This window comes from Eurosta solidaginis, chromosome 2, assembly GCF_040869045.1.
Source record: "Eurosta solidaginis isolate ZX-2024a chromosome 2, ASM4086904v1, whole genome shotgun sequence".
Taxonomy (NCBI): Eukaryota; Metazoa; Arthropoda; class Insecta; order Diptera; family Tephritidae; genus Eurosta; species Eurosta solidaginis.
Window position 1 is genome coordinate 127,999,498 of NC_090320.1, and position 27,046 is coordinate 128,026,543.

The following is a 27,046-nucleotide window of genomic DNA, read 5'->3' on the forward strand; positions in this document are numbered from 1 at the left end:
GTGATATCTCTTGATTCCTCGCTGAGTTCAATCTGGCGAAATCCAGACATTAAACCTAAGCATGAAAAATATTTAGCTCTTCCTAATTGATCTAGTATGTCATCAATTCTTGGTAAAGAGAATTTATCTGCGGTTAATTTTTTATTTACCTGTCTGTAATCTACAACCATTCTCCATATTTTTTCTTGGTTATTCGGTAGTGATTTTTTCGGTACTAATAAAATTGGACTACTAAATTCTGAGATTGAAGGTTCTATTATGTCATCCTTAATTAATTTATTTACTTGTTTATTAATTTCACTCTTACGAGCTTCTGTTATTCTATAATTTTTTATGTAGACTGGGTTATTGTCTTTCATATGAAGTCTTTGTTTGTAAAAATTATTAGTGGTAATTGGTTTTGTTTCCAATGGAAAAATGTCAATGAATTCTGCAAATAATGCATTAAGTGATTTATTTGCAAATTTTGGAAAATTTTTATTTAATCTTTCTAATTTTTCCTTATTGTTGGCCTCATTTTCGAGTTTATTATTTTTAATTATTGTATAGTCATTCAAATTTTCTGTACGTATATAAAAATCTTGAAGTGTTGTATTTTTATTTGTTTTATTTATAATTCTAACAAATGTTTGTTGTGAATTTGCTAGTGTGTTTGCAATAAAAATACCTTCAGACAATTCTTGTCGTGGAATTAGTAAATCTGAATTGTTATTTTTAATTTGAATTTGCCTAACTACTTCTGATCGTGCGGGATTTGAAATACTATTGATTGTTGGTTTGTTAGTCATTTAGATTATTATGTTTTCTGGGTAGTCAAATTGACTCCAATATTAGAGTGTCTCCTTCTGTTTGATATTCCAAAATGCAGTTATATTTTTTAATGAAATCTAATCCTAATATTCCATCGCATGAGATTGGGAAATTGTCTTCTACTACGTGAAATTTGTGTAATTAATAGATAATCATCTTGTAAGTCCGCTTTAACCGTGCCAATAGTGCTTGTTATACCTTGACCAATTCCTCTTACATCTGTTTTTTGAGAATTATTTATCGTGACATTACTGTCAATTTGACCTTTTTTATTATTGAAATATCCGCTCCCGTATCGATAAGGAGGGTTGATATGGAATCATTTAGAGTTGTTCTGGAAGAGATGTAGCTATTAAGGTGTAAATTGAAAATGAAACATTTTTTATTTATTGAGGTGGAGTTTGTTGATTTTCCTGTTGTGTAACATTTCGGACATTTCTGGTGTTATTGCGGGTATTTCCTCGCGATCCGAAATTTCGACCAGATCTTTGGTTATTTTGTGTTATTATTATTATAGATATTGAAAGAACGTCTATAATTTCCTCTATAATTATTGTTTTGGTAATTACTGCGGAAGTTACCTAGGAACTGATTTTGTTGGCGAATATGTAGTATTGAATTTGGATTTCCAGTTACCTCTGTGCAACTGTTAGTAAATTTTGATATGGCTTCATTCATTGTTGTGAACGTTCCAGCTTGCATAATTGTTTTACACATAGCTTTCACAGCTGATTATGTAGCATACTTGGTTGCTTACTCTGGTGTTAGTCCGTCAGATACGTAAGCGCCTTCCAACGATTTTGTGAGCCTTTCAATTTCAGCAGTGTATTGGTTTGCCGTTTTACAACGTTGTTGGATGTTCAGGAGCTTTGCTGTCAAAACTTCAGCTGATTCACCTTTAATTGCCGTTTTTAATTTTTGTTTTATTGCCTCGATTGAGCTTTCAGTGCCTAACAGGTTTCTGGCTGTTCCTTTCAGCTTGGTTTTTATCATATAACCCCTACAGCTTCATGGGTATCCTTAATTTGTTCTAGGATATCTAAAGCATCCAAGAAGTTATTCAATCTCAGCTCTACCATCGAATTCTGGCAGAACTGACGAAGCAGTCTTTAAAAATTCGACTATTGTTCGTGGCATTTTGTCGCTTTCTGTTTGCGAATCTTTATCAGTAATTTCAATTTTTAGGGCTTCCCCTAAGTTGGGTTGAGTCTCTGGTAATAGGACAGTAAAATTTATTTCTATTTCTTTTTCAAATGACGTTGGGATGAATGCCTCAACGTTGTATCTACTCAGTGAGGATACCAATTTATCCCTGACACTGGAAACAATTTGTTGTGCTTCTATCTGATGTTTAGCTGTTAAATTGCTATATACCCATTGTATGAATTTTCCTATATTGTTCAACGACTGTAATATTGTCGTGAGGTGTCTCAACACAGTAAATCTTAGTATGGTTGTACTTTCGTTGATACACTTATAAGAGTTTTCCGCCAAGGTCTTCTCTTCCACAAGCTTGTTCAGAATGGTTTCCCATTTGTGCATTGGGGTATTTGTTTGTCCCTTAAAATTATGCTTTGTCTAGACCATCTGCTCGGCTCATGTATCTTTTCTTTAAAAATTTATTATGAGCTGAGTATATTTTTAGGAATAAGTTAGGGCAAGTGCAGACTGTTAAAATTATCAAAAAGATCTTGATAATGCCTCACTATGGCCAATCACTTGAATGGAATTGATTACATTGGCATTAGCCTCTTCCAATTTTGATTCTTCACCCCCCATTTCAAAATAATAATCGCTAAAATTGTATTTTATTTATTTATTTATTTATTGATATTAGTCGGTACGTCCCATAAATTTAACTTCGTACCTCCACCTTTCTTCAGCTGTGGTTAGTACGGGTATTAATACATTTTCTAAGATGGGTTCCCTAGGCATGTCAACCACCATTTTTTAAGCGAGACTAATGACTTTTCTGCTTATTTTATATTCTTTATTGATATTATACCTTTCTTAAAATTCCTATTTTCCAATTCTAAATTATCAACAGTGCGGTTGATAGCCTCGTAGTCAAGGTCATTAGGCAATGCACTCTCCATTAAAAAAAAAACTTACTTTATATGCCTTTGATTTTTCTTATTTCAGTTTTTAACCGAATTTTTTCCTCTGTGTTTGTGGATAAACTAATTTTTTTTGATACAAAATTGCTACCGCTTTTCTAAGGTTGAATTTTTTACCTCTTCTTTTTCTTTTGATTTTGGTTGGTTTTGGAATTTTTAGTTCTTCTTTTTTTATTTGCTGATTTCTACGCCTATATTCTTCTATTGTAACGGCCCTGTTTAATTTTTTCTAATATTTTTACATCTACTGCTTTTTCTAATATTTTTTCTAGTTTGGTTTCTTCTTCCTCAATTAGTTTGCTACAACGCAAAAATACTGCTTTAAATTCTTCTTGACTACTTATATCGTTCATTTAAAAATTTAGGTGGGAAAAAATTCTTAATTTTATTGGCAAAAATCTACTTTTTGCCCATAAACTGGCAGCCGTTAAGTTGCTAAATGCTTCTAAAATACTTAAATAAAAAGTAACTTAACTAATGCCAAAATTCTGCTTAGCTGGGGCTCGTTCTCCACGATCTTGTTTTATTAGCTCTATTTACCGTCTTTATTTTGTTTTGGCTTCTTTCTTGTTTTGCAAGATCCTTTTTTTTTCTTTTTTATTCCACTTCGTTATGCGTCGGTGGTGGTCGTTTTGGTGGCGGTAGTGGTCCGAAAAAATATTTTTCCTTATAACGACGATATCTTTTTATCTGAAGTTATTCATCAATTGGTGCATAAATGTATGTTTAATATTTCCTTAAAAATGCAATCAGTCTTACTATATTAAGCAGAGCTGGCAGGATTGCTGGTAGGATGCCAATTTAGGCTTGGTATAAAATAATTGAACTGGGATGCCAATAATAAGGCAGGATACCAATAATGAGGCAGGATGCTAATAATAAGGCAGTAGGATACTAGTTTAGGCAGTCGAATGCCAATTTAGGCAGGATCGCCATGTAATATTAGAAATAAAAGCATTTGCATTCAGTGTAGTGCCATTTAAGCGACACCAAATAGAATTGCCTTATTTATTAAAAAGTTGTTTCTTTTATACAAAATTTCTATAAGCTAAAATACCTACTTACACTAATACTTACAAACTAAGTGTATTACATACATATACATTCAGATCCCTGGGAACTGCATTCTAAGCATAAATAAAATTAGCTGTGGGAAATGCAACGCAAGCATAAATAAATCATGTGAATAATTTGTATGCAGGTAAAGGCTTGTGGTGAGCATTTGATTAGCTTTAAACAGTAACATAATAAGGTTCAAGTTACTAGACGGCGCACGACGTAGTTACTGTGGCGTGTGAAAATATGTATACAAATGTATTATAATGTATGTAAGAGTCAATGCATTTTAAGACATTCCAAAACGGGTCGAAATATATTGTAACGAATTTACTTGCAAATCCTCTTATTTGCAATCCTCTGCTAAGTTCGAATCACTAAACTGTTGAATAAATAACTCCAATATTGAATGATGGAAAAATGGCCTTTATTAAGTACTTCGCAATAACACTTATACTTTGCTACTCGCTGGCTTAATAACCAAACTGATTAATAACTCAACTCAAACTGTATTACTTCTTACTAGCTTGCCCCGCTTTTATAGTTTACGCTGCATACTTCTAGGCTCTTCGATTTCCAGAACTTACTAGTTGTTTCGGCTACAAAATCGCCAGCCACAACTACGTGCACAAATTATTGCTCTCTCTTGTGACAACTCAGATAAGATATATGCATGTGTTTGTGCATTGCCGCTCCGCTGCTCGTCTACGTACATATGTGTAGACGCAATTATTTATTCGTTTATGTAGATACATAAAGATTGAATTATTGATGTGAATGTTTGTAGTTTACAGTCTCTCGCGCGCACATAGGCATATAAGTAAATGCATCTGTGTGTGACATCTCTCTGGGCTGCCTTATATATGTGTATACTTGATTTAATTATTAACGTAAATACTGCTTGGCATGGCCTTAGCATCGCCTTAGTGATGGGATAATTTAGTGATGCTAATATCCGTGACACTGCCCTCCACCTAAGTCTGATCGTCCCGATCAGACAAATCTCTCGATCTAAACGTTGCTAGCCTTTCCAAATGGACCACCTTCATTTTGGTTCGTGGTTTACCGATGGTCTGTATGCGGTACACTACATCGTTGATCCGTTTTACAACTTTGTATGGGCCTTCCCAATTACACTGCAATTTCGGGGACAAACCTTTTTTACGTTGTGGGTTGTATAACAGCACCAAATCTCCTTCCTGAAAACCTTCTGAATTAATTGCTTTATCATATCTGGCTTTCATCTTGTCACTCATAATCTTTGTTCGTTGCCTTATCAGATCATGTATTTCTCTTAGCTCTTCTTCCAAATCACTAGTGGACTTCCTGACATTTCTCTCCGCATTGGCATCTATCCCAAACTTCAAATCAGCTGGCAGTCTAAGGTCATTGCCAAAAATTACTTTTGCAGGGGTTTGGCCCGTTGTCTCATGCACTGCTGATCGGTAAGCCATCAAGAATAATGGTATGCGGGTATCCCATTCTTTATGGTACTTGTCCACTACTTTCCTTAAGTGCTCCTCCAATGTGCTATTGAATCGTTCTACCATACCATCGGATTGACGATGCAATGCAGTTGTCCGTGTTTTTCGAATGCCCAATGACTTACACATTTCCTGGAACACAGCTGATTCGAAATTCCTGCCTTGGTCAGAATGTAACTCCATTGGTACACCATACCTTGCAACCCAATTGTTTATAAACACTTCTGCTACCGTTTCCGCTTCTTGATTTGGGATTGGGTATACCTCTGGCCATTTGCTGAAATAATCCATAACTACCAGTACATATTTGTTTCCGCCGTTGCTAGGAGGAAATGGACCGGCGACATCCATAGCGATCCTTTCAAATGGCGCACCTGAGTTATATTGCTTCATCTGGCCATGACTTCGTGTTCTGGGCCCTTTCGCTCTGCTGCAAACCTCGCAGTTCGCAATCCACTCAGTGACCGACTGACGGCAACCAACCCAATAGAATCTCTGTTTAATCTTCTCGAGCGTCTTCGTGATTCCAAGATGACCTCCGCTTGGACCATTATGCAGCTCGCTGAGCACATCAGGAATCCTCTTTCTGGGAACAACTATCAGTTTATTCTTGTATTTACCATCCTCACTCTCCCATACTCGATGAAGGCAACCGGATATCAATTCTAAACTGTTCCACTGTGCCCAATATGACTTCGCAATGGGACTTTCTGCTGACATCTCTTCTCTGTTTGGTCTTTCATTTCGTTCGAGCCCTTGCATAACACGTGACAGATCTGCATCTTCTAGCTGTCACTTTCTTAGCTGTTCCTTGTTCCATTCATCTGTACATGTTATAGTCATTAGCCGGACATCTATAATGTCTTCTTTAGCTTCGGCTTTTGAACAGTGCTTGCATTCCAAACTACATGGTCTTCGTGACATTGCATCGGCATTTCCATGGGTACTACCTTTTCGATGCTCAATAGAAAAGTCATAGCTTTGTAGTCGCTCGATCCACCGTGCCAATTGTCCTTCCGGATTACGGAACTGCAGTAGCCATTTTAAAGCTGCGTGATCTGTCCTGACACGGAATCGCTGGCCGTAGAGGTATTTGTGAAAATGTTTAACGCACTCTACCAATGCCAACAGCTCTCTCCGCGTAACGCAGTAGTTCCTCTCTGGTTTTCCAATCGAACGGCTGTAATATGCAACTACCTTCTCCTGTCCATCGACCAGTTGTGATAAAACGCCTCCTATAGCATATCCACTCGCATCTGTATCTAGAATAAATGTTGCTCCTGGAATCGGATATGCTAACATTGGGGCAGTGCACAAACGCTCCTTCAATGTTTGGAAAGCCACTTCTTGCTCCTTCTTCCATTCAAAAGCTTTATTTTTTCTTGTAAGCTCATGGAGGCTATGGGCTACGCTGGAAAAATTTTGTACAAATCGGCGGTAATATGTGCACAGCCCAAGGAAACTTCTTAACTCATGTAGGTTCTGTGGTCTTGGCCAATCCTTTACAGCCTCTATCTTTTCGTTCGCAGTGCAGATGCCCTCTGTCGTTACCTTGTGACCCAAATAATTTACTTCCTTTTTAAACAGCGAACACTTTTTGGGACTTAACTTCAGACCAGCGCCAGCTATTCTTTGGAAAACTTCCTCCAAGTTCTTCAGATGTTCATCGAAATTCTTGTCCAATACGATGATGTCGTCCAGGTAGACCCTTCAATACCTGATCCATGAGTCTCTCGAAAGTAGCTGGTGCATTACATAGTCCAAAGGGCATTACTGTAAATTGCCAAAGACCATCTCCGATGCTGAAGGCTGTTTTCTCTTTGTCTTCCTCCTTTACCTCTACTTGCCAGTAGCCGCTTTTCAAGTCTAGTGTGGAAAACCATTTCGTACCAGAGAGCGAGTCCAGAGTGTCGTCAATTCTTGGTAACGGGTAGCTATCCTTTTTCGTAACGTCATTCAACCTTCGGTAGTCCACGCAAAACCTCATTTTTCCATCCTTCTTCTTTACAAGTACTACCGGTGAGCTCCATGGACTAGCTGATGGTTCGATGACGCCGCTGTCACTCATTTCTTGTATGATTTGACTCACAACTTCCCGCTTCGCCAGTGGAACACTACGTGGAGCTTGACGGATCGGCCTCGCATCTCCAGTGTCAATTTGATGTTTCACAACATTGGTGCGGCCTGGTTTGGAACCATCCTGGTCAAATATGTTCGCGTATTTTATGAGCAGTTGTTTTGCCTTACTCTGATAGGCTTCCTCTAGCCCATGCGTCCATGCCGTGATATCATTTGAAAGATCAGTATTACTAGATGAAACGTATTCCTGGAGCTGTTCACAGTTAATAACTACTTCGGCCTCTTGGCATCTTCCCAAAATAGCTCCTTTGGTCAAATTGAATGGTGACTTGAACTCATTGAGTACTCTTACCGGAATACGTCCATCTTGTTTTGTCATAGCCAGGGTTTTTCCTACAAGTATGTTCAGTGCTGATTTATTTGCTGCTTCTACAACCCACAATTTGTTTGTCCCACAATCTCCATCAACCTTTGCCCAGATGACTGCTTCGGATTTTGGTGGTATTCGCTGACTCTCTTCCACCAGTACTCGTTTACTGCTGTAGCCTTTCTCGTAGCCGAAATTAAGTGGTACATCCATGTTCTTATATCGCATCGTCTTGCTTTGCATGTCGATCTTGATGCCCTGGTCGATTAAGAAGTCCACTCCAATTATGATTTCATCAACAATCTCTGCCACTATAAAATTGTGTACTACCGTGACGTTCCCAATTGCGACTTCACATGATACTTCTCCTAGAACCGTGCTGTCTTCTCCAGTGGCTGTACGCAATCTTGCTCCATGCAATGGTCTTATCTTCTTGTTGACTAAATCCGCTCGAATGATGGAATGAGATGCACCCGTATCTACAGTCAGTAAACGTTCCTTTCCATCCACATGTCCTCCGGCAGTAAGATTGTTTGACCTTCTTCCAATTTGCGAGATAGAGATTATGGGGCATTCAATTGAGGGAGCCAGCTGTCGCCCCTTGCGGCTGACTCGCTTTAGTTTAACGATTGAGTGGATTTGGAGATTTGCTCGTCTCCTTCAGCTCTGCGTTTACGGCCACCCACATTGTTGGAACTATTGGAATTGCTACTGCAATGACGTGCAATGTGACCTGGGTTACCGCACTTGAAACATTTCATAACTCCGGCATTTTTCTGTTGTGATCCCTTCAGAGCTTCCATAATTGTATCTACCCACTCCGGCCTTTCTACTTCCACACGATGAGCTTTGTATGCTGGTTTGCTCAATAATGACGCCGTTTCCTGAGTCAATGCATGGGATACCGTTTCAGAAAATGTTTGCTTTGGGTTCGCGTATGTAGCTCGCTTCGTTTCGACGTCCCGTATGCCATTTATAAAGCTCTGAATCTTCACTCTTTCCGTGTATTCCACGGGTGAATCCGCATTTGCAAGATGAGCCAATCTTTCAATGTCCGAAGCAAACTCCTGCAAAGTCTCGTTAGCTTTTTGGTAGCGGTTTTGCAATTCTATTTGAAATATCTGTTTCCTGTGTTCGCTTCCGTATCGCCGTTCTACAGCAGCCATCAATGCGTCATAACTTCGTCTCTGGAATAGTCTGTAAGATTTCGGCAGCTGGTCCTTTCAATGCTACGAAGAGTGCGGCAACTTTATCTTCCACATTCCAGTTGTTCACTGCTGCGGTCCTCTCAAACTGTAGCTTAAAGACCTGGAAAGGAACAGAACCGTCAAAGGATGGTGTTTTTACCTTTGGATTACTCGCTGAAACTGCTGGACGATTTAATTGTAACTGCTGAATCCGATCTTTCAAAGCATCCATCTCAGCTTCCATGTTATCTTGTCGTTCACTAAAACCCTCCAACTGCGATGATATGCGATCCTCTTGCGCTTTCAACTGCTGAGCCAACTGAGATATCATATATGTCTTCTGTTCTTCCAGTTGCGATGCCATATATGTCTTCTGTTCTTCCAGTTGAGATGACATTTGCGACGACATTTCTGAAATACGCGTTTCTTGTGCTTCGATCTTTGATGTTATTTCTGACGACATTTCTGCAATATGTGTCTTCTGTGATTCTAGTTGTGATGCCATATATGTCTTCTGCTCTTCGAGTTGTGATGACATTTGTGACGACATTGATTCTACTGTCGATGTTTGTGCAGATATTGCAGCCAATATCATGTTCAAGTCTGTGCTCGTAACTGTCTGCGATGTTTCGTTTTCCTCTTCAATTTTTGTTGTCTCCTCGCCATCAAGATGAAAGACATACTCTTCCACATCAATTCCTTCTGCTTCCATTGCCTCTCGTAGCCGTGAATGAAGTTCGAGTTTAACGCCGCTTGTATTCAATCCACGGCTCTCCAACTCCTTCTTCAGTTGCTGGATCTTCAATTCACTGAACTTTGCCATGTCCTTGTTGTCTTCTGGAATTTATTCAACAATTCCTCTTCTGACATCAATTGTAACGAATTTACTTGCAAATCCTCTTATTTGCAATCCTCTGCTAAGTTCGAATCACTAAACTGTTGAATAAATAACTCCAATATTGAATGATGGAAAAATGGCCTTTATTAAGTACTTCACAATAACACTTATACTTTGCTACTCGCTGGCTTAATAACCAAACTGATTAATAACTCAACTCAAACTGTATTACTTCTTACTAGCTTGCCCCGCTTTTATAGTTTACGCTGCATACTTCTAGGCTCTTCGATTTCCAGAACTTACTAGTTGTTTCGGCTACAAAATCGCCAGCCACAACTACGTGCACAAATTATTGCTCTCTCTTGTGACAACTCAGATAAGATATATGCATGTGTTTGTGCATTGCCGCTCCGCTGCTCGTATACGTACATACATATGTGTAGACGCAATTATTTATTCGTTTATGTAGATACATAAAGATTGAATTATTGATGTGAATGTTTGTAGTTTACAGTCTCTCGCGCGCACATAGGCATATAAGTAAATGCATCTGTGTGTGACATCTCTCTGGGCTGCCTTATATATGTGTATACTTAATTTAATTATTAACGTAAATACTGCTTGGCATGGCCTTAGCATCGCCTTAGTGATGGGATAATTTAGTGGTGCTAATATCCGTGACAATATGTTTGTACAAATGAATGAATAACTTAATGAGTGAATGCTACAGTAGTGCTTCTATGTGTCAATTGACAATTTGTCGAAAATAGTGGAAGCTTGTAGGAGGTAGCACAAATTTCAGTGTTATTTTGATTTGCATATGGATTTACTAATTCTTCTTGAACAGAATTATTCTGCAAATCAATAGGCGAATCATTTAAATTATGTGTGAGCGTAGAAGTGTGTGTATTATGTAGGTTAGAAAATATTTTAACTAATCTGAAGGAAAAGTTTACAAATTTAGTAAAAATTAAATATTAATATCAAAAATATTTATATTTTAAAATAATTGTTTCAATAAACAAAAAATATATGTATATATAATTTAAAACAAACCAATCTCAAAATTATTCTTCCAAAATTTTAATTGTCATTTCTTCTTCGCAATCCAATGTTTCCTTTTAAAATTGTGCAATGGCTTTAAAATTGTGCGATGGCTGTAATATTGTGCAATGACTTTTAAAATTGTGCAATGGCTTTAAAATTGCTCAAGGAACCGTTGAATAAGACTATCCACATTTAGATCAAAGTCAGCAATTATTGAGATGTATGTGAGATGTCGGCGTTGCGTACAATTAATTAACAAAAACAATAGTGAGCACACGTAGTAACAGCAATAGCAAAAATACTAGGGGGACTCAGGTAACCGTATAAATGCCTTATAAAGGTTGTCTAGTGCGTAAACGAACTGTCAAATTTTGTATGAAAAATCATTTACACAATTTGTATAAATTTACGCGCACATTTCATTGTGTAAACGCGGTAAACTCAAAGGAATGCAACCTTGCATACATTACAGCAGGCATTTTCATCAGAAATCTCCAACATCAGCAAGTCATTTACAAGAATATCTTAGTAAAGACGTTTTAGTTTTGATTTTTCACTTAATCTTGGCATTTTCTAATTTGTATAACAATCAAAAATTTTTGTTTGGCAATATCACAGCTGATAAGCAATCAAATTTATCAAGAGTATTTCTAGGTGCGTTCATATAACAGCGTGTATAAATGGATATAATTTTACGCCTTATAAGTTTATATGCTTTCATGAGTCCCCCTACTAAATATTGGGATAAAGGAGTATAGGCACGAAGTACTTGGGAGCGACGTAGCACTACTTGAAGATGAGATGCCGTCAATGGCAACAAGGCCGAAGTAGGTGGATATGAGATTCTAGGTGCTCACATGCATAGAAAAACATTCGCGTGACCATGCTGTATGTAAAAATATAGCGGGGCAAACGTAAAATCGTATATAGTTATTGTATCAATCTTATGTGTATAAAAGAAGCAGCAAGAATGCGGCAATGGTGCGATTTAGCTCAATATACACCCCTATTATGAATTTTCATACGATAAACGATAAACGCTTGCTAGCGTATCGTAAAAAATTAGATTTCATATTGCGATTTCCACACGCCCGATAGATGGACTATTGTGAATGACAGCAGAATTTTGTTTACAAATTATTGTGAATCTATACGAAAAAGATAGCAAAACAAAAAGCAAATACTAAAAATTCAATTGTCTTGTACGTAAAAGTGGCAAAAGTTTTTAAAAGATGTAATAATAACATGTTTTCTGCAAACTCTGTTGCCTTTTATGGAAACTCACATGAACAAATTGACGAAACTCGCAGAAAGGCCTTAGAAAGAAGAAAATTGAGAGATGCTTCCAATCTTCTTAAAATGAACTCTACACTGTAAGTACTTGACATACTAGAAATAAATAAATAGATTTCAGAGTATGTCTTAACAGAAATATAAGGCAGTTTGCGCGCCCGTAAAAATAGGTCATCCATCACAAATATTTTGAAGTTTATGTCACTTTAAGGTTTCTTGCCCAGGGTGTTGCAAAAGAGTGTTGCGAATGAGGCTTTAGTTAGATTCTTTTGGATTTTTAATTTTATATTTCCTTTTATTTAAATAGCTCCCAACGTATCGTGCAAAAATTTATCAACGATATCTAGCGTAGAAAATTTAACAGCTGATGCGATAGCTAGCGTATGGCAATATCACGATAAACGATAAACGCTAACGATCGGTTTCACACGCTAGAATTTATTTCATAATATGGTATAACAGATTGCAAGCGATTATCGTGTATCGTATGAGTTCATAATAAGGGTGATAGTTTGGTTTGGCTGCAATCGAAGTAGGTTGTAGTTCACTATCCGTTTGTATAGGGGGACTCATGTAACTTTATAAATGCCTTATAAAGTGCGTAAACGAGCTGTCAAATTTTGTATGAAAAATCATTTACACAATTTGTATAAATTTACGCGCACATTTCATTGTGTAAACTCAAGGAATGCAACCTTGCAGACATTACAGCAGGCATTTTCATCAGAAATCTCCAACATCAGCAAGTCATTCACAAGTATATCTTAGTAAGGACGTTTTAGATTTGATTTTTTCACTTAATCTTGGAATTTTTTAATTTGCATAACAATCAAAAAAATGTGTTTGCCAATAATACAGATGATAAACAATTAAGTTTATCAAGAATATTACTAGGTGCGTTCACATTACAGCTTGTGTAAATGGATATAATTTTACATTTTATAAGTTTATATGCTTTCATGAGTCCCCCTTATGTTTGCCTGGTTGATTAGCAGTGCAAGTTTTTCAACGTTTCATAGGTAGCTTTTTTGTCCGACTTTTCTTTAATGAATCACCACTTTATAAACATATATACCTACACAAATATTTATCTACGCTTGTTTTACAAACGATGTGTTTTTACTTTTATTTTAAATTAATTCAATCGCTCTTTTTTACAAATTTGTCGCTGTATTCATAACTTCCCTTTATTTTATCGCTGTTAAGTTACCTTCTTTATTTTTCACTTCTTTTATTGATATATTTTTGAAGAGTTAACCACGAAAATACAAAAATTTCCAGTTTTAATGAACTATAAGGAAACGCATCAAAGCGCCCACTTCGTTGTCATCAGACAATCGTTCTCAACACTCAAATATTTAATTAATTTCCGTCACGCCAGCCGAGACGTAAAGAACAATGCGGAAGCCAATAACAAAATTTATATGGAAATGCAACGAAATTATCAAACTAGTCGTCAGATGTTGATTATTCTATGTATATGACGCGCAACAATCGGACACAAAGAAAAATAGAATACAAATGGCCCTCACTGGATGGGCACATATTTTTTAACTCTTTAGCAATAGCTGTGTTTTTTTTTACATCTATAGACGTTTACGCTTAAACTTTATATGGACAGCTAAGCGTCAAACTATAAATACACCTCTGAAATTGCTGCGCATAAAATTTGTACTACTAAATTTCAATACGCATTATACTCAGATGTAAATGAAATATGTGTCTACGTTTCATCCTCTACACTAATTCTATGTATTCTTTGCGTGTCCACTATTCATCGCAACTGATTCAGCTATATGTTATACAGTATGGCCACCAGAGGTTTGCGTCTCCGATTTTAGGTACACCTCTTCTGTAGCTAGTTGCCGCTAGATGGCTCTCCTAAGAATTATCTAAACGAGGATAAGCGTTTTTTATGCGCAAACGTAAACGTACACTCTTGTAAAAAAAACACGGCTATTGATCGCCTTTTTTGTAGTTTTTGTTGCTTCAATTGCCTCCTGGCAGGATCGCCATATTGTAGTAATATATTTTATATGACTTTTATTTTAAAAATCCTTTTAATATTTTTTATTTAATTATATGTAATGTAATATCAAGTTATCAAGTAATCAAAAATTATCTTTCTTTGATGTAACAATTCAATAACAAATTTGAAATAATTATAGTAGAATTGTAAACCCTACAGCCCACCCAGGGTAATTTTGCATAATCGCGGCCGAAGGTCATCAATGCAGAAAGGTGTTCTGCGTAAAAATATTATGGATCCCACTTCCGGTTTCGGGGGAACCCGTGGGTCATTTTTCAGTTTTTCGTTAAAATCTTTTGAACGAGTGTACATTTTTATTCTGATTATTAATACCGATCTCAAGACGCGTCGTTTGACACCTCTCTCGATATTTTTGGTCGACCCCACAACTAGACTTTTACTAAATAAAAGACATTTTGCACAAAAGCAAGCTCTTGAATTTTGCATGAAAAACTATAGAAGAGTATATCAGCTGTTCGCACAAGGGTCAACTGTGACGTAAATGCGCAGGACGAAGCAAGAAACTGAGGCTTTTGTGATTTGTGGCTCCCACGCAAGAAATGTGCTAAAGTATCGACTACAAATTTTCTATCGATACCTACCCTTTAAGACGGAGGTCATTGTGGATAAGACAAGTGTTACTATGTTTATACGCATGCATAAGTCGCTTTGAATATATATGGGTTCACTCAAAACGCATGCATAAACTAAATTTCAATTCGCTTTAAAAGTACAAAGTGTTTTGACTTACACTCGTTTTAAAATCGGTCGTTATTATCTCCAGACGCATGCACAGAGCGTATAAACACATCTAGTATTTAAGGCGAATTGAAAAACAGCTGATTTTGAGTTCGCGGTTTACTTGTATATTTGCAAATTAATTAAATTACAGATTTCTTGCAAAATAAAATGGAAAATAAAAAGAAAAGAAATATATGGAGAGAAAGGGATGTTGTTGAAATGATATCCATTATTAAAGAACGACAAATCCTTAAATTGCTGGTCAGTAAGGTTAAGAGGAACCGCTGTATCTTTGAGGAGGTGGCTAGAGAGTTAAATTCCAAAGGAATAAATAAAGATGCCATCCAGATTAGGGCAAAATTTAAAACTTTTAAGCGTGATTATTACAAAGCTAAGCGTCATAATAATAAAAGTGGTGCTGGGAGACAAACATGTGAGTATTTTGAGCTGCTGGACGAAGTTCTTGGTAATCGCCCTTCAGTAGCGGCAGAAGGTGAGGACACTTCACAAGTCGAAGTGAATTCCATTAACATGAACACGTCACAGTGTAACTTTATGGAAGTGAATTTGGACGATCCTCTAGGCAGCGAGTCTGAAAATACTTCAGAACCCAATGTCGCATGCAGCACTCCCCGAAATAAAGGAACTTTCAAAAATCAAAGTAAGTCCATACGTGAGGGGTTACAAACCAAATTGTAATAAGGGCCCGATTAATGTCGTGGGAATGCGAGTCTTATTTTACATGATCTATAGTTCTTAGGTGCAGTGTACCTCTCTGGGTTGATGACAGTTGGGAGTGATTTAAAATATAACCCGTGTTTTACCTGTAGGATACTAATGTCAAGTATTACCCTTGATACGAGTGACTCAGTGCAATTTGGTATGGAACTTATAACCGTATAATGATTCCGGTTGGATATCTGTCCAACCAGTTTAACTTTGATTTTTAAGTAAAAGTGTACACATTTTTTTTATACATATTTTCAGAAAAGGCTTCTTATTCGAAAGTTATGGAATCTTTTACAAATGAGTGGAAGAACACGCAAGATAATTTAGTTGACGCTATGAAAAAACAAGATGAAACCCATTTCAGCAACGTCGAACTTTTATTAGAAAAAAATCGCAAAGAAACTCAGAAAATGCTAGAAGATGAGCGTCGCGAAACACTTAAAATGTTCAATTCTCTACTATGCACAATGCAGACACTACAGTCACATAATATTCCTCTTTACGTACCGCGTCATTTCCTTTCTCCTTCAATTTCTTTGACTTCGGAAGTAGTATCGGGTTCTCATAACGATGATGATATTTCTGGATCGTTTGCGGAATCGCAGGAATAAGCTACATCTGGCTGAAATATTGGTGCCCGAATTTAATTCATGCAAACACAAATACATATAATCAAACTATGTACAAAATTTATAAAAAAGCAAAGAGTTTTGTATAAGTTATACACCCCCCTGCAAAAATCGTGTGACCAAAAACGCACACAGCCACACGAATTTTTGACAGGGGTGACGATTTGGAATGAAAAATTGTGCAAATAAAATAGCATGCTGACAAATTTTGCTTTCCCACAATGTATCGTGCTCTCTCGCACCTATTATTTTCATAGGGATAGCAAAATAAGTCATTTTTGCGTGCAAAAAATCGGCCATTTCTAATTCTGCAGAAAAGTGGAAAATTGTTTCAGTTTGTGTGATTTACATTTTGCAGAAAATAATATACGCATTCTTTAATATTTTTTGGTCTACTAAAGGGTGTTTTAGCAAAAAAAAACTCATATCAATGTGTGCATGTTTATAAAGAAAGAAAGTGAAATATGTAATTGCATAGTATAAATAACCGTGAGCAATTCTAATGCAGAATAGTAAATTTTGATTTCCACATACATACAAGAAAAAAAAGATTAGAAAATTCGGTGTAAAAAAACGGCTATGTGTGCAATAAAATAGCCTCTCTTGTTGAGATACACCTCCATGGTCTCCATTAATTATTGTGACGGAGGTGTGTTTGCAGCAGCAAAGTGAACCCAAACAGTGTAGGTCGTGGTGGTTGTTGTTCGTGGTCCGCATCAACTGGACCAGGTGGGGCAATGACGCCACATCCAGTTATACCAAGGTATATACCACAACAGCAACCGGGTAATGCAAGGCCACGATAGCAGCAGCAACAACCTCCCAAGGCTGGCTATCATCGTTGATTTATAAAAAAACAGTGTTTTGCATCTTTAACGCTTAAATATTTCCTCTGTTGAAACAGTTTCCACGATTCACTGTTCAACGAAAGCAGCAGCCAGCGTATGCCACCACCGAACAGCTGATAACAAAAACTTGGATGCACAGCAGTTTAAAGCCAAAATGGAAGTTGAGGAAATATCTGAAAATAAGGTAAATATATGTTTCGCGTTATTAACAAAATCGCCATAAATTTTATGAATTAACAGATCGCTACGAACGACAAAGCACCCGAACGTGTGATCAAAGAAAGCACTACAGAAATTATTGCCGGCGGGGCCGTATTCTACAATCCAGTACAAGAATTTAATCGTGATTTAAGTATTTCAGTACTTAATGTATACTCAAAGCGGTTGATAAGAGAGCGGGAAGCGGCGGCGCATAAAAATCCACAAAATAAAAAGGAAAACAAGCAATGCTAATGACAAGAAACCATACACGGCTGGTGGTGTAAAATACGACGATGAACTGCGAATATTGGAAGCGCTTGCTGCAGGAGGTTTACGTAGCATAAGTTATGCAAAAGAAGTAGCAGGCGTGCGTGAAATTGTTGCAAATGATCTATCTAAGGTGGTAGTAGATTCCATTAGCGTAAATATGCGACACAATGGAGTGGAACATTTAATTGTGCCAAGCGAAGGGGATGTAATGTAGGTTTGATATACGAATCAATAGCTAGTGATTTAACTGTAATAATCAATAATAAAATTCGCAATAGGACTCTCATGTACCTTTCAACTTCATATGAGAAGCGTTTCGATGTTATAGACCTAGATCCTTATGGTTGTCCGAATCGGTTTCTGGATGGCGCTATACAATCACTGACGAGTGGGGGTTCATTACTTGTAACTGCGAATGATATGGCTGTGCAAATATAGTTCTGTGCCTTTGCGTATGAAATGCTGCCATGAGATGGGATTGCGTATACTATTGCATTGCATTGAAACGCACTCTAATCGTTATGGAAAATATATTGAGCCACTTTTGAGCATTTCTGCCAATTTTTATATACGCGTATTTGTGCGTATGTATAGTAGTCAAGCGAAGTGTAAATATAGCATGAGGTTGGTATACAGCATTTTGGCCTTTTACCACAATCCAATTACTTACCATATCTTTATATTATGAACACAGCAAACAATGAATGGTATTTCAATGCACTGGTTGTGATACCTATACGCTACAGCCTATGGGTATTGTAAAAAGCAAGATCTCAGATAAAGGCAATGCGGAAGTAAAATTCGGTATACCAACTGGACCAAATGTTAATACAAATTGTGCGCATTGCGGTGATAAACATCATGTAAGTTTCAACTATCCCACTTAAGTATTTAAACTCGAATAAATCAAATTATTTCCTTCTTACTTAATTGGTGCTTAACCGTTTAAACGGTTATGTCCGTTCAAAAAGGCTCGTCAATCGCTTTTTCAGAGGGTTATAGATGGGCGGTCCACTTTGGTCGCATCCCATACATGATCCAACGTTTGTTGAAGAATTGCTACAATTCATAGAAGAAAAACCGCTAAGTGATTTGGACACACAACGTCGTTTAAAAGGTGTGTTATCGGCGGTATGCCTGAACTTGTATTGGGTACCTGAGTTTTTATGTGAAAAATATTCATCATATCCAACATCAATACCTCGCATTCAATTGTGGACGCTGTACGCACTACATTGGGTTCACGTAATATGGACAAGCATATTGTTGATTCCAGTGGTAAGGCCACAATTTCAAATGATGTGGCAACCATTAAGAAACTATTGGATAAAATAATAACACAACGTAGCGTGCTCAAGAGGTATAAGCTTATCTGGAAAAGATATTTCGTAACGAAAATCCTGGAAGATTACCGCGTCTTGTCTGCTTTGGTTCAACAAAATATAACTTGGATGTTTGTTGCTCTTTTTCAATTTTCCTGAATACAAATGTCTGGATTGGAAAAATTTCAAGCAAATAAAGCTTGGCGTGCAAAAGTCAAGAAATTACTTGTCATGCAACGGTAAATGCTTATAAATATATCATTAAAATTGTATGCTTGTTTATGATGAGACATTTGAGTGAGCACGGAGATGGATGTTTTAAATACTGTAGAGTAAATTGGGTTACTATATAAGAATTTGAAATTTTTCCAAATCTTTGACTAAAAAGTAGCTACTAGCTTGTAGAACTTTATTACTATACTTTTAAAAAGATAAATCACTTTAGCATGGTAATATATACCTATTATTAAAAATTAATACAAACAATATCTTCAACATTTTTTTCTCGATTCACGAACACATTTAGAAAGGCTACAACGCCTGCTAAAGAGCCGGTATCTTGCCAACGCTTTAGGTTGGATTTAGAGGAGGATCTACAAACTTTGCTAGAAGCACGCGCAGCTCCTCGTGTAGCGAATGTAGATCAACACGAAAGTAACGTTGCTGTTAGCGGAAATACAATGAACAAAATATTTGAAATGGAGGATGAAAATAAATCCAACAATGCAAACACTATAAAGAGGATTCCTTATAATTTTTCAACTAAGGCATCTTGTGACGAAACTATATTCGAATGCCAACAGTAACGTACGTCTGACGAAAGTTTTATGGCTTTGGAAAAAATGTGTGATAAAACAGCATCCGATCCGGACAGCACACTATTTAAGTACATACATAGCGAGAACAAGGATATGGTTAAAGAAGATGCTAAAAAGCGCAGCGCCGATGGAAACTATTTTAAAATCCCTTGTAAACAAGGTAAGTGAATATACAACATATTGAAAGTTGATAAGATTGCGTGGTATAAATTTATAATATAATCGTAGAACTACAAGAAATAGATGAAGAAGCACAATCACTGCAACGTCTATTGCATGACTTATGCGTACAGGAGCAGCATCAATTGGATAATGAAACTCCTTTAAAAAGTATTGATGTAACACTACTAGAAGATAATGAAGCGCCATTTAAAATGTGGGACTCCACAATAGTGGGCGATACCACTTTACAAACTTCACCTTTGAAAATGATGAGACTTCTCAGACCATCTAATATACTAGAGGAAAATTGCGAAGATCAGTCTAATAGTTCCTTGGGTGGTGATGATGCATCATCACACATAAGCTTTCAAAGCGCTCAAAAAGGCAGTGAAACTTCAGCGACAACAAGCTTTTAAAAAAAAAGCTTTACCTACGCTCTAAATCTACGCCGTCATATACGTACTCATACCGGTGGAAAACTATACAAATGCGAATACTGCGAATGCACCTTTGCTGTAAGCGGTCCAGTGCTGTCGCATTTACGTACACATCTGGGCAAAAATATTCATATATGTGAGTTTTTCCCATCAACTTTTCCTCACTTTACGGAGTTACGTACGCATTTAACTACGCACAAAGACGAAGATTCAGAAACGCGGGAGCGAAATATGACAGCCTTAAAGGAGGAGGAGGCTAAATTAAAGCAAAATTTGGCCACTAAAATTCAGCAGCCGCCAAAACCCAAACGAAAATATACGTGCAATTTCTGCAACAAGGGTAAAGGTTTATAAGACTGTGATTGTAAATGATATTCATTTTACTGATCGTTAATTCACAGATTTTACAACTTCATCTAAGCTAAAGCGCCATATACGTATGCATACCGGCGAGCGACCATACTCGCGCTCAGAGTGTGGGAAATCATTCTCATTGAAATCGTAAGAATATACAATAGGGTTCAGAGTTTGAATGGCCGGCAGTTAAAAATGGATTTATTTTAAAAGTTAATAAAAAAACTTATATCTAAACATATCCGTAAAACGAAAGACACAAAAACAAAAGCTCAGTAAAAATGGGACAACTGAATGAAACCTTACATCCATATCGCCTGCTGATTGGAATATCATCCGGTTGTTGTTGTAGCAGTTAGGTGGGGCGAAGCACTGCTACAACAATATCACCCGGTCTCGGGTGCCGTTTCGAAAAGCACCTTTCTCAGAAAATATTTGAATAACCCCGTATATTAGAAAAGCCCTATCACAGAATTCGGTTGAAGAATGCCCTAACTCAGATTTGGCTTCAAAAATGACCGATCTGAGCTCAAATACAACACATTTTGACAATAGCTGGAGTGTTTATTCTAAGATAGGGCGTTCTTCAAACGAATTCTGAGAAAGGAAGTTTTTGGAACGGCAGCCGAGATTTGGTGATATTCCACTCAGCAGCCGATATGAATATATGGTAAGTCTCATTTTTACCGACCTTTCCTTTCCTTTTTAAAAATGTGCTTAACAAAACTTTTTTCTTTTAATGCACTCTTAAAATGAATCCATAAGCACTGTCACGTTAACAACTTTTTCATACTTGTTTTTTGATTTGTATTGAGAGTGGCGATTTTAATATTAGAACGGCTAATTTAGACAATTAAAATAACAAAAATTACTACAAAGCCAAATTTTAGTGAGGACATCAAGTTTACCATAAAAATATTAAAATTAAAAGTCCCCATCTATCCTATTCGAGCTAAAAAAAAATTACTCGAGGTCAAAGGTCATTGCCTTAATAGCACCGCAGAAAAATTCCTCCAATTCTTTTCTCCTTGAGAGAACAATAATTGGGGAATAGGAATTTCGAAAATAATGAAAGGGGTGTTAGAGGCGTTGGTTCCACATTACAATTAAAGAGATGGTTGGTGTCATGTGGGGACACATTGCAAGCGGGGCATACATTTTGTATGTCGGGGTTGATTCTGGATAGGTAAGAGTTTAACCTGTTACAGTATCCAGAACGAAGTTGAGCTAGAGTGACTCGCTTTTCTCTGGGGAGTATGCGTTCCTCTTCCGCGAGGTTTGGATACTTTTCTTTGAGTACTGGATTCACCGGGCAATTCCTAGCTTATGCTACCGACGCTTGTTTATGGAGTTCACCAAGGACCTGCTTGTGTTTTTTCGCTTCATACGGCTGGGTTCTCAGGAGCCGTATTTCCTCAAAATGCTTACGGAGATAACTCCTTAGGTCCCTAGGCGGTGCTGGTTGTCCAATTAGATGTCTGTTGGGATGCTCAGGTTTCTGGGTATTCAACAGGAACTGTTTGGTCAGCATCTCATTTCTCTCCCTGATGGGGAGTATTCTCGCCTCATTATGCAGATGGTGTTCTGGGGACATAAGAAGACAGCCCGTGGCAATTCTGAGAGCAGTATTTTGGCAGGCCTGTAGCATCTTCCAGTGGGTAATTTTTAGGCTTGGCGACCATATGGTTGACGCATAGCACTTAATCGGCTGGCTAATTGCTTTGTGTGTAGTCATGAGCGTTTCTTTATCCTTTCGCCAGGTACTGCCAGCGAGGGATTTGAGGATTTTGGTACGGCTCTGATTTCTCGGAACAATTGCGGCTGCGTGCTCACCAAAATGTAGATCCTGATGAAAGTCACACCCAAAATTTTAAGGTGTAAGACAGTCGGTAGGGTAATGTCATATGGTCGACATTTGGCGCGGCCATGTTTTAAATAAGATCACCGATGATTTGGTTGGTTACAATATCAGGTTTCGCGAGGCGACAAAACTGGAGAGATTGGGGAGATAGCTGTTTATTTTATTACAAAGCTCATCGGTGTAGGAAACAATAGCATAGGTGTAGAAGCAATAGTGACTCCTTCTGGTGGTAAAGGTAGCTATTGATATGTAGAAGTTAAACAGAAATTTGATGAATATGAGTTTTTTTTAAGTTATTGCAAAAAAGCGTTGAGGATTTTTAATATCTTACGAGGTACCTTGGTCTCAAGGTCCCAAATTGGACCAGGCCTAAGTTAGGAGCGGTGACCTTACAGGAGAAACCTTGCACAAAATATCTAGGAATCATCCTAGACAGTAAGCTGTCATGGAAGCTCAACGTGGAGGAGAGGGTCAAGAAGGCCTCAACGGCACTCTATGCATGTAAAAGAATGCTGGGGTGTACGTGGGGCCTATCGCCCTCTCTTTCGCATTGGGTTTTTACAGCGATTGTAAGCCCTATTCTATACTATGGAGTTCTTGTTTGGTGGAAAGCCACACAAAAAACAACATACCTCAAAAAATTAGTGGGGGTATGCAGACTATCGATGCTTTGCATTACGGGAGCCCTGAAAACAACCCCGACGGCTGCACTGTATGCCATTCTGCACATTCCACCTGTAGACCTGGTAGCAAAGAACAAAGCGTTAACGACCGCAACCAGGCTCGATGCTTCGGGGCAGCTTGAGCGCCGACCATATGGCCATAGTAGTATAGCGTCCTCAGTCACAAGACGAACAGACTACATGATTCCCTACCTGCACTTTGAGGGAGATCTTAAGGCCACAATAGAGGTGGACGGTTGGCGCAAGGGTGCGCAAATGGCGGACGAGGCGGTACATGTGTACACCGATGGTTCCAAAATAGTGGAAGGAGTAGGGTCTGCGGTATACTGCGCTGATCCGGAATTAAGCAGATCCTACAGGCTGCCGGATTACTGTAGCGTTTTCCAAGCGGAAATATTAGCCGTAACCAAAGCAGTAGAAACCCTGGAAGAGAATAGCTTAAGCTGCAACCGTGTTAACTTTTATATTGACAGTCAAGCCGCAATTAAGGCAATAATCTCGCATAGCACAGCATCTAAATGCGTGTTAGAGTGTAAGCAGTCTCTGGAGAGAATCGGGACAGGGAGAAGCATACATCTATATTGGGTCCCAGGGCATATGGGAATAGATGGGAATGAAAAAGCGGACGAATTAGCTAAAAAGGGCGCATCCCTTGAAGCTTGCTCCGTAGACGTCCCAATTAGATTGGGCGAGATTAAGCGAAGGCGAGAGGTGCACATGATCGACCAAGCAGGAAAGGCGTGGGTTCAAGCGCGGGGCTGTAAAGTGTCGAAGATTATGTGTAGGTCTTACAACCTTAGACTAACACAGTTGCTTCTATCATTAAAAAGAGAGGACTGTAGACTCATGACGGGTATTCTGACTGGACACTGCCTTCTGGCGTCACATGCCTTTAAATTAGGCTTGGTCAGTGATAGCAGGTGTAGGAAGTGCGGGTTGGAGGAGGAAACGATCGAGCACGTTCTGTGCTCGTGCCCTGCACTTGCCAGGCTAAGACTCCAGCTATTAGGAGTGATACAGCTGTCAGATCTAGAAGCAGCATGTGGCTTAAGTCCTAGGAAGCTACTAGTATTTGCCAAGAGGACGCAGTTATTTTATAACATAGGTCCTGGTTTTTGATAGGGTTTTTCAGTTTGGTCGTTAAAACATACTTCTGGTAACACTACGGACTCAATCAGTCTATGTGAGGTCCTCATGGACCGGCCAGTTCAACCTACCTACCTTCGTACATGTTTCTAAGAATGAAGAATGAGACCTATTCAAACTTCGCTATACTTTAACATACGATACTTTACCCCATTTTAACACAACTATCATTTATTGATTTTATTAAATTTTATAAAATGTTTCTTCCTCCACAGTTCCATTTCCGTATTGGATGGTAAATATGGCTTTCGCATTTTCTCCATCAATAACTGACAAGGTGGAAAAAATCTATGCGCGTAAATCGCAACATATCTTGGTCGAGCGTTTCTTCAATTGCTCTCTAGTGGTGATGGTGACAGCAGAAAAACCCAACTGTTTACAAATGTTACAATATATCAATTGCGTCTACGGCTCAAATACCCACAGTATATGAATGAATCGAACGCACCTAATTGTCTGCCTAACGGATAGTATACATATTCATCAAATCGAAAATATTGCATCAAACGAACTGGGTCTGAATACTGAAACAGTACACATATTCAAAATCGATGAGGAGGCTGTGATGATGGTATAGGGTGAGTTGTTGAATAACATACGAAAACCACTTTAACCCATCTATATATTTGCATTACAGCTAAAGCTTTACAAACAGCAGAAATTGCTGGCGCCAAGCAATTGGAAAAGGCAGTGAAGCATTCATCACACTGTACGGATGGTGTAAAGTTAGAAACTGCTGTTGTAACAGCTGCCACCAACACAACGGTCATCTCTACTTCGCCGAGTAACGGCTCGTCCGACTATCTATCGATGACAGTATAATCATATCTTTTGCCAACACAGGATAGCGATGTGCTTGCACAGGAAAATATTTCAATTGGAAAACAAAAACCAATTAAGAGAGTTTATTTATTATTAAAGTATTTACTTTTCTTTATATCAACAGTATTAATTTAAGTTGCAATATCACGTGCATATATAATAAGGGATGTGATACGATTGCTGTCGGAATTAGATTTGAAACCAATCAATACTCCTGCTAAGGGTTGTAGAATTATTGCTTGAATAATTAGATTTAGAACAATAATAAGTCTGACTTAATTACAAGTCGTACATTTTTAAATTCATCAATTACGACAGCAATCGGATTCTACGACACCTTTGAATATTCTTGATCTGAAAAAAGAGTAAACCTAATCTGAATTTCTACTAAGCTTTCAGTTGTAGATTATTCAAATAATTGGAGTTTTTTCTAAAGCTTAAAATTATTTTCTGCTCGCTTAGAAAAGATTTCAATTGGAAAACAAAAACCAATTAAGAGAGTTTATGTTATTAATAAAGTACTTACTTTTCTTTATATGAACTGTATTAATTTAAGTTACAATTTCATGTGCATATATAATAAAGTATGTCGTGGTACGATTGCTGTTGGAATTAGATTTGAAACCAATCAATACTCCTGCTATGGGTTGCAGAATTATTGCTTGAATGATTAGATTTAGAACAATAATAAGTCTGAGTCAATTACTAGTCGTACATTTTTAAGTTCCTCAATTACGACAGCAATCGGATCCACGACACCTTTGAATATTCTTGATCTGAATTTCTACTAAGCTTTAAGTTGTAGATTATTCAAATAACTGGAGTTTTGTCTAAAGCTTAATATTATTTTTTTGCTCGCTTAGAAGAGATTGGAAAACAAAAACCAATTAAGCGAGTTTATTTATTATTAAAGTTCTTCTGTTTTATATGAACTGGATTAATATAAGTTCCAATTTCATGTACATATATAATAATATTGAAAATAATAAATATTGAAAATAATAAATATTGAAAATTCAATTTTTTTGGTTCATATTTTATTCATATGGCTGCTCCAGGTAAAGTAAATCTGCAGGTAAAATTCACGTTATATGGCGGTTATATAAATGGTAAAACCGCAGTAAAATTGATTGTCAAATGGCTCGAAAATGTAGAGTGACGGAAAAATGACCGCCAATTGACGAGCATTGTGACGTGTGTGAGCAGCACAGTGCTATGCTCACATCCTATAAGTGGGAGCGGAATGCACGATCACATTAATAGGAACGAAACGGAAAATTTGGTCACAAAAGTTCATCACGCCCATGCAAACGTGACTATGAATATAACCTCTGCAGAAAGTCACAATGACCGTAAAATGACTAGTAAAATGACGTGGAGCGTTTTTGCAGGGCCGTATTCTGAGCAGTGACAGAGCTTTTTTTTACATTTTTTGTATCATAAACTTGGGCCATGAAGCTATTTACTGGAAAAAAATCTGCACTAAAGGTCAGAATAAAGCTAAAAGTCACGATTAAATCAATATGACAAGCGCTGTCACAGCTCAAGAATACGGACGTTATAAATTGTATACGTTGAGTTCCACTTTGGTATGACTTAAACACGCCTGTAGGGACAGTGTTTAGTTTTTAGAGCTTTTACTAAATTTTTGAAACTTTCTCCATACAAATTTATGTCAAATTTTTTAAATCTTGACAAAAAGCAATTGCTTACTTT

General features: G+C 37.5%; 1 pseudogene; it reads left to right on the forward strand.

The window, feature by feature from the left end:
- Positions 1 to 11,354: 11,354 nt before the first annotated feature.
- On the forward strand, positions 11,355 to 26,344 carry LOC137240214 (tRNA (guanine(26)-N(2))-dimethyltransferase-like; annotated as a pseudogene).
- Positions 26,345 to 27,046: the final 702 nt, after the last annotated feature.